The 9,414-nt window shown below is 33.5% G+C and overlaps 1 pseudogene; it reads right to left on the bottom strand.

Moving 5' to 3' along the window:
- Positions 1-7,319: 7,319 nt before the first annotated feature.
- LOC132272153 (small nucleolar RNA R71) lies at positions 7,320-7,418 on the bottom strand (annotated as a pseudogene).
- Between the last annotated feature and the right edge of the window lie 1,996 nt (positions 7,419-9,414).

The raw sequence follows: 9,414 nt of genomic DNA, 5'->3' as shown, positions 1-9,414 counted from the left end.
TGCCATTTAGGAGTAATTTTTTTTTGAAAGATTGATATCATGTTTGCACTTGTGGTCCACATCATCTTGATTTTGTGATTGTTTTGAGATTCACTCTAGGATCTACACTAGCACAGGCGCACACTAGCATTCATTTGTGGGGTACATACTTTGTTGATTATTGAATTGGTTATATCCCAATTGGGCTAGTAGTGCATTGAAAGCTTTCATTCTTGATAAAGGTGGATAACAACCCCTTTTCACTAAGTAGCCGGGATTCTAACCTCATCAAGCACTGAACTTCTCGTGCCGAAAGGTGGAGGGCCCAAACTCTAGGTTAATAATTGATCAAAAAAAAAAAAAGCGCAAAAGCAAAAGTAATAAAAAAGTGAGGACTTCTCCCAAATGGTGAGAAGTGGGAAATGATTAGATAGAGGTTGTTTTGATTTGTAGCTTAGTTGATTTGAGCTTGTAAGTTCGTAGGGGTGTTTGAACACCTAGTGCCCTAAAGCCGTCTGGTTTGGGAGTCATTGACCTAACACTCGACCTCATGAATTACTAGAAAGTTTAATAGATCAACACATTGCACCATGCTTCTATCTTTGATCCTCAATAAAAACATAGAGTGAAAAGAATAAGTGCACCTAGAACAATAAAGCTTTAATAAAAGGTCCACTTTCTGTCTTAATGATCGGTACTAGATTTGTGTGCTAGTTTGAGGGTAATGATGTGATTAATTCTTTAGTTGGCTAAGATAGCAACACATTTGATGCCGGTCCACTCAAAAGGATTCTAGAGTTGTTTTGATTTGCATGATCATTTTCTTGATGTGTGGAGGACCATATTTGCTTGCTTGATGTTGAGATTTTGGGAGGTTGCTCCGAAATGTTTGAAACATTGCATACTTGAGGTAGTTTTCTCCCAATGCTTGTTTGCAATATTGGTGCCTGTTTTGAAAGAATGAATTTAATGTTTGTGGGTACCATTTCTGGAAACCCTCACGAGACTTCACTCGTCTACTAGGGGTAACCTAGGGGTTTAAAAGGCTTGTTGCATATGCTAAATGCAATCGTGTTCCCTACGAAAGTGGCGTTATCCATTTATTGTTTTCTAGATTTATAGTTGTATAGTTGTTCATTTTATTCATTTACTTTCTAGTTTATTGCTAGGGACTAGCAATATTTAAGTTTGGGGGTGTGATGAGCGCTGAAAAATGCGTATTTAAACTCCTTAAGCTTAAGTATTCTAGTATCTTTATCTATCTTACTTTACCATTTTAGATTGATTTCGTATTATTTTCATTTTCAGGCACTTATCCCGAAAATAAGCTAACTCAGCCAAATAAGAGCAGAAATGAAGCAATTCTGGGATAAATCAAAGAAATGAGCCAAGTGGAAGCAAAAGGAAGAAAAAGGTGGAGATCAACATCTTCGATCGATCTCAGATCAAAGTTCGATCGATCCAACATAATCGATCTCAGCACTTCAAGATGGATCAGAGCCATGATGACATTTTCAGAGATCTCAAAAGTTCGATCGATCCAACATCATTCTTCAATCGATCGAACTGCTTTGTCCCTATCTAAATGATTGATCTTATCTAATTGTACCACCCTACCAACCACTTTTGTCATTTTCCCAAAAATATCTTCAAAATATCTCAGATTTGTCTTTATCCAAAAAGCGCCACCAATGAAGATCGATCCAGCTTAAGTTCGATGGATCTCAGCCATGTTCAATCGATCCAAGTCCAAGGTTAGATCGATCGAACTTCCACCAGTGCGAAAAAGTTAAATTTCCAGCTCATTGAAAGTTATCCTTTATCTAATCATTGGGGAATATTGTGTGCACGACCCCAGCTCATTTTGGGTGTCATTTGACCTACCTATATAAAGATAAGGATTTCTTTTTACAAAGGGGGGCTAATATCACATCATACCATATCATATCATCTCTTGGAGAGCAAGCTTAGAGGAGGAGGAGGCTAGAGACATCATTGGAGACTCTTCATCAACCAATGAGCAAATCTCTACCATGGAGTTAGCCCTTGAGGGTTGGAGAAGCACTACCATGAGTGGCTAGACATCCTCTTGGGGCTAGAGTTAGCCCCAAACATGCTTTCTATATCTTGATTTTGTGTATTATTGAGGGATTAGTGTTGTAATATATGTTTTAGCACTTATATATATATAGATCTTGTTTATTCAATGATTTATGTGGTTTAATGCTTCCAATTGATCATTTCATTCTATCCATATGTCTATGTATGTTAGAATAGATGTTCATGTGTTTGTCTCTATTTCTTGTGTAATTGATGCATGTCTATGTGTATGAATGCTATAGATCTAGAGATTGTCAAAACATAGTGCTTAAAGGAATTCTCTTATGATTTTCTAGATAGTCCATGCTTATTTCTTGATGGATTGTGCCTTTCCCTTAGCTTAATTAGTTTAATTTCATATCATTAGCTTAATTGTAGTGTAGTGGTAGTATAGTTGTTAGATGGGAGAACAATCCATGCTTGTTGTTTGATGTTCCATACTTTTGAATGCAAGTAGCATATGTCTTTAACCTTGTGGTGTATTGGGCTTGTGAGCTTAATGAAATGATTAATGACTTGCTAGATATATTGTGCTTTTCACATGCTATTTAGACAATGTATACTTAATTGCTAGATATATTGTGCTTTTCACATGTTGATTAGACAATGTATGCTTAATTGGTCACCCTTGCTAATTGAATCAACCAAACACACACACACACATCAATATTGCAACACACATTACTTTCATTAGTCACTAGTTAAGGGTGTAGAAAAGTATTGCTTGGTGGTGACCTTTAAACCCCAAGATTTCTCTCTCTCTTACTTGCTCCTTATTACATTCAATTATTTAGTTTAATTTGCTCTCTAGTTTAATCAACCAACCAACCATTTGTTTGATCACTCGACCTACTAACTCTAATTGCGATTCCACAATTTAGTACGACTCCAATCCCTTGGGACGATCCCTACTCACCCTAACTATATTTTTAGTGAAGGTAGTAGTGGCTTCTATAAATGTAAAACTTGGCCCTTGCCTTAATTGCACACTCTTAAGCTTGTGGTGCGGCGACAACCTTCAAACCTCAAAATTCCCTAATCGTAAATCAAATTCCTAGTAGAAGAGTGAGAACTCTTACCAGTAATGGAGGGATCGAGTGAAACTATGAAAGATTGAAGAGAACTATCCATGTGGCCGCTAACCTGATCGGATGCCGCTATGGAAGGATGATGGTTGTGTTATGAGAGAATAGATGATATAATATAATTAATGTGAGAGTGACGTACAAATAGGAAAACGAGGGAGGCCCAGCATCCAATGGTGGGGAAACGATCTCAATTTCCTTTTGGCGAAATTTTCAAGCGCCAAACCAAACTTTGGCGCTTCCATTCCAAAAGAAACAAAAAAAAAAAACGTTTAAATATACAAAATCTTATAACAAATATTTTTAGTATATATATATATATATATTAACTACTTACTATTATAAACTATTTATATATTTATAACTTTTTATAAGGAATTTAAATAAATAAATTATTTTGTGAAATAGTATGATATGTATTACAAGTGTCATAAAAATTAAAATAATTTTCATATATTTAAGTAAATTTATTTAAATAATAATAATTAAAATCTCTAATTATACGCAATTTTGTTTTTATAATATATTTTTTTCATTAATTTATAAAATTTACATCCTATATATGATGGCTAAATTTGATGGAAAATATAAATATTTCAAAAAGTCTCTAAAAGAAATTTATCTTCAAAATGTTTCAGTATATCAATTATTGTGTGTGTATATTATACACTAATTGATAAGGAAAATCAATTAGGGTTCTTAATTAATATTTTTACATTTGATTTTGCTTAATTGTTTAATAAATATGAGACTAATAGACTTAGCATTTTTTTTTTTCAATGACACCGATATAAGTTTGATTTACTATATTTTAAAAAACTTATATTAAAAGGAAAAATTACTATTAAGTCTTACGTTGTTCATTGAGAGACAAATAAATCCTAAAATAAAAAAATAAAAAATTCTTCATGAGCAATAAGTCCTTTTTTGAATTTTTGTCCATTTAAGTCCCAAATCACTAATCTTCCATTTATACTAAATAAAAGGTGTGCCCCATCCCGTTGATATCCCTAATTTATGCCCTTACTAAATAGAAGTAATATCTTGTAGTTATAAATTATTCAAGAATTATCATATAATTTTTTTCCCTTTTAAGTTTCAATGACTTAATAATATTGCATTATGAGTTTAAATAATAATTAATTTTATTTATTTAATTTCAATTAACAAACTCTCAGGTAGAATACACAATTTTAGTACAAAAATTTAATTATTCTATAAAACAATAAAAAAAAAATGTATTTTATTTTCTTTCTTTTTATTTTAGGGCTAAAATCATTAAAAAAAAACCACTATTGTTTCAAAACATGTCATATAAACCCCCCAACTATCAAACAATTCCTTGAACTAGTAAAACCTATCACTTTGCACCATTTCCATGATAGAACCATTAAGTTGTTGTGAAATGATAATAATTTCCTTAATAGTATATTAATATTTTATTAAACTAAAATTATAGTGTGAGAATGGCAATTTTGTCATTACGAATTACAAAGTTATTTTGGTCAGCAAAATGATGCAACTGTTGCATGTGATTTTCACGTAATACGATTCCGTTAATTTTAGACGGGAAACTAATAGGGAGGGGATGATATGATAGACTTTTTAAAACATCGAGGGGTAATATGATAGTTTCTTTAGTACGTACTTTGAGGGGTTAGTTGATAGTTTTTGAAAATAATAGGGGGATTTTATAATTTTAGCCCTTTATTTTAATTTTATGTCTAAGAGTATGCATGAGACTTAAGATCAAATTTTGAAAAGATCTTAGCATTATAAAATCTATTAAGAAGATTTTGCCACACAGTTTCTATAAAACTCTCCCCCTTTTTGATGATGACAAATCATTTATGTCCTAATTTTTGGCCTAATTCTTCTTCTGATGTCCAAAGGCAAAAATTACACCTTTCAAAACAATTTGACAAAACTCGTATATTTGGTTCTCATATCTCTCTCTCATCTTGTGTTAAAACAGGTTGTCATAAAGGACGTAATCAAGCTATTAGATGCGGGGATCATCTGCCCCTGGCTTCATCATGGGCAATCTCACGATAGAGTTTAGTGCAATTTTTTTGATTTTTTTTGGATTTTCTTCTTGACTCCAAAAAGGAGCTAATAGGCTAGTACAATCCATCAACAAATAAGCATATGGAAGCAACCAAATTGGTTTTGGTGATAGCTTTTCCAAAAGTGCTCGCCAGTGAGAGTATATCTAATTTTGTAAGGGTATAAATGGAATATTTAGTCATTTTGGACTTGAATGAATTTTTTTTTTTTCCTCAAAAGTAGGATTTACTTGTTCTAAATATAATTTTTAAGACATTTGTTTTTCAGTGTGAAAAGTTGGATTTGTGATAATTTTCATTTTGTTAATGAAATTCACCAAGTCCATTTTGAATTTATAATTAATGTTGAGTATTAATTATACAATAAATTGTTTTTCAATGTTGAGTGGTAATTTCATTTTGGATTTTTATCAACTATTACTTTGTTAGTTTAGGTGGGGATGTTATATTTTTTATATCATTATGTAAAAATTTAAACAAAGATTTGAATTAGGGAAGATTGGTCAACAAAATATAAACTGAAGACTGAACCTTGGTCAGAACAATAAATTTTTATTACCTTGAGACATATAGGCAACTACGGATCATTTGATTGGAATGATCGATTAAACTAGATGATATGAATTTCTCACCTTTCGGGGGAAAAAAAAAAAAAGACGATATGAATTTATCTAATAAGAAAAAAAATTAAATTAAAACAATTGCCTCTAAATAAATTTATCTTTTACTAGCTATAAGATATTACATTATATCAAAACAATTAGTAGGAAAGCTAATAAAGAAGTGTAGAGGATTTTTTTTAAGATTGGCCATCCATAATTTATATAAAATTGCTATCAATCTTCATCTCTAATAAGAAATTTTTTATAAAAGAAAAAAATATTATACGACAGCAAGTTTATTGTTCACTAACTATAAGCTATAATATTTTTTATATATCAAAACAATTATGACTATAGATTTGCCACAAATAGTTACGTGGCAAAAGAGCTATAAGCCACGACTGGAATATTGTGGGAAAATAAATCGTTTAGCCACAAGACAAAAAATTCGTGGTAAAATAACATTTTTCGCCACAAGAATGATATCGTTGCAAATTACTAATACATTTGCTACGAAAATAGTTACGCGGCAAAAGAGCATATAATAGCCACGACTGAAAGTTTGTGGTAGAATAACTATTTTAGCCACAAAACAAAAAAATCGTGATAAAATAACATTTTTCGCCACAAGAATGACATCGTTGCGAATTGCTAATACATTTGCCACAAAAATAGTTGCGTGGTAAAAGAGCATGCAATTGCCACAAATAAAAATTCGTGGCAAAAATAACTTTCAACCACAACTTTGAATGTCATTCCTAATTTGTCGTGGCAAAATTGACATTTTGCCACAAATTTTTTGATCGTCCCTAATATTCGTGGCAAAAACCTAATATTTGCCATGAAAAAGTTGCTCCGTGGCAAATACTAATTTTTAGCCACAAGAATTTAATTTTGTGGCAAAACACTACTTTTTACCACGAAATTTTACGCGTGGCAAAAAAATTCGTGGTAACAAGCCAAATTTGTTGTAATGAGGTATGCTTAGACCTTTTGCTCCTCAACCACAAGGCCAAGTTCCACTTGAAATGCGAAGGCCATACTATGCACCACCACCTCCACCACCCGTTGTCCAAGCTAATAATGGAGCTTATGTAGAGCCACCAACTATGAATCCTTCCATGGCTTTGAAAGATCACTATGTGCCTAATGAATACAATGCACCCACATGCATTCATCTTCCTCAATTTAGAGCACATCATTATGAAATCAAGCCACAAACCATTCAAATGCTTCCTAATTATTTTGGGCTAACCAATGAAGAACTATATAAGCATTTGGATGAATTCCTTGAAGTTTGTTCCACCGTAAAGTATATGGACATGCCGAAAGAAGTTTTAAGGTTGAAGCTCTTCCAATTCTACCTTAAAAGATAAGACAAATTATTGGTTTAACAATTTGAGACATCTTTCTATAACTTTTTGAGTGAAAATGCAACAAGAGTTCTTGAGAAAGTATTATTCCGTGTCTAAAACCAATGCCATGCGAACTTCAATTTGAGAGTTTTCACAAGGGGATGGGGAGATGTTACATGAGGCATGGGAACTGTTGAATGATTTGCTTAGGAAGTGTCCTCATCACGACTTTCCTAAGTGGCAAACAGTTTAACACTTTTATGAAAGTTTGTCCGATTCCCTTAAGGGCATGGCTGATGCCTCAATGGGAGGTTCCTATTTAGATAAGCATGAAAATGATGTGTGGCGTTTATATGAAAACATGAGTGAAAACTCAATGCACCGATTATTGTCTTCTTAAAATGGTAGAAATGTGAATGGAGGAAGGAAGAATTCAAGCTTATATCAAGTGAAAAATTCTAATGACATAGTTACCAAGGTGAAGTCTTTATCTCAAAGGTTTGATCAATCAAAATTCGGCCCATCAAGTGTCTTCCTCCCCTAATCATCATCATTCTAATGAATCGTGCATGATATGTTTAAGTGTGTTGCATACTACTTCCAATTGTCCCCATGGACATGTGCATAATGAGCACCATGAATAAGTTAATGCCGCATTTGTGAATTAAGGGAATACTCCCTCTGGAAATCATTACAATCTCGGGTGGAGAAACCATCCCAATTTTTATTGGAAAAGCCAAGGGGAAGGCTCAAAACCTCCCCAAGGTGCTTTTCAAGGGAAATATGTTCCACCCCCCATGCAAGGCTAAAATTCTCAAAGCTATCGTTCATCCTATCAAGCTCCCAATGGATACCAATTCTCAAATTCTTATTTTCCCAATTAATCATCTTACTCCCAAAGTCATTCAAGAAGTTCCGCTTTTGAGGAGAAAGTTTTATCGGCTTTAGGTACTTTAGAGGCGAACACTCAATTACTTCATTCTCACTCCCAATCAATTGCCAAGTTAGAAACCCAAGTAGGGCAAATAATTAGCACTTTAAATGCGAGAGAGAAAGGAAAAATGCCTCTTAATCCCCCACCAAAGCAAAAATTTGTAGTGGAGACTACTTCCCCTTTGAAAGGTCCTACACTTGAACATGTAAATGCGATGACCAGTTTGAGAAGTGGAAGGGTTATTGATAATAAAGTTGAAACTAAGGAAGAGAGTGAACCGGTGCAACCTAGTGTTGGCATCCGTCCCGTTTCACATCCCACTCCTCATTCATTTAGTGCAAAGGACCCTATTATTGAAAAACAATCATCTAATGAGCTTGGGAAATCTTTTGAGCCAAAGGCTCCATTTCCGAATGCTTTAAAAGCATCCACATCCTTTGAAAAACAATAAGGTAAAATGAATGAAATCATTGATGTGTTTAGGCAAGTTAAAATCAATCTTCCTCTCTTGGATGCTGTAGACACTAATAATATAATGGACTTGGTGACAAATTGGCCCATCAAATATGGGTTTAATGTTTAATTAAGTTATTTAATTGGCCCAAGTTTGGTCCACTTAAATTATTTATTTAGCCCAGCCCTAATGATTAAATGGAAAGATAATTATTCCTAAAAAAGTATATTTGGAATAATTATTTTTAAGGATAATTATCATAATATAATCGGCCTGGCCCAGGTATGATTTTTTCCTTATCAGGAGAGGACACGTGTCATCGTCTTATGGATCCAAGAAGCCTATAAATAGATGCTTGGAGGAAGAAGGAAAACACAAATTTAGAAATCTAGAAGGCCCAGAAATTCAGGGACGGAAATCCAGGGAGTCCAGAAAATCAAGAAACTCAGAAATCCAGAAGGTCCAAAAATCCAGAGACTCAGAAATCCAGAAACCTGAAGGCGAAGAACACCAAGCACATCCAATGTCGTGCCGTTCTTCACCAAATTCAATAAATCTTCTTTGAAGATGAGGAACAACAAGCACATCAAATCGTGCAGTTCTTCATCAAATTCCACGGTGATGAACAACAAGCACATCAAATCGTGTTGTTCTTTATCTAAATTCCACGGTGATCAACAATAAGCACATCAAATCGTGCTGTTCTTCATCCAAATTCCATAGTGATTCAAGATCAAGCTCCTTTGGATCCAACCAACAAAAAAGGAGATCGAATCAGAGGACCTTATTCTTTTGTAAAGAATATTACAGAGGATTATACTCCAATTTTTCTAATTTAA

This window comes from Cornus florida, unplaced genomic scaffold, assembly GCF_030987335.1.
Source record: "Cornus florida cultivar Cherokee Brave unplaced genomic scaffold, ASM3098733v1 CherokeeBrave_3.0.0_Hap2_Chr08, whole genome shotgun sequence".
Lineage (NCBI taxonomy): Eukaryota > Viridiplantae > Streptophyta > Magnoliopsida > Cornales > Cornaceae > Cornus > Cornus florida.
This window is presented reverse-complemented; position numbering and strand designations above follow the sequence as displayed.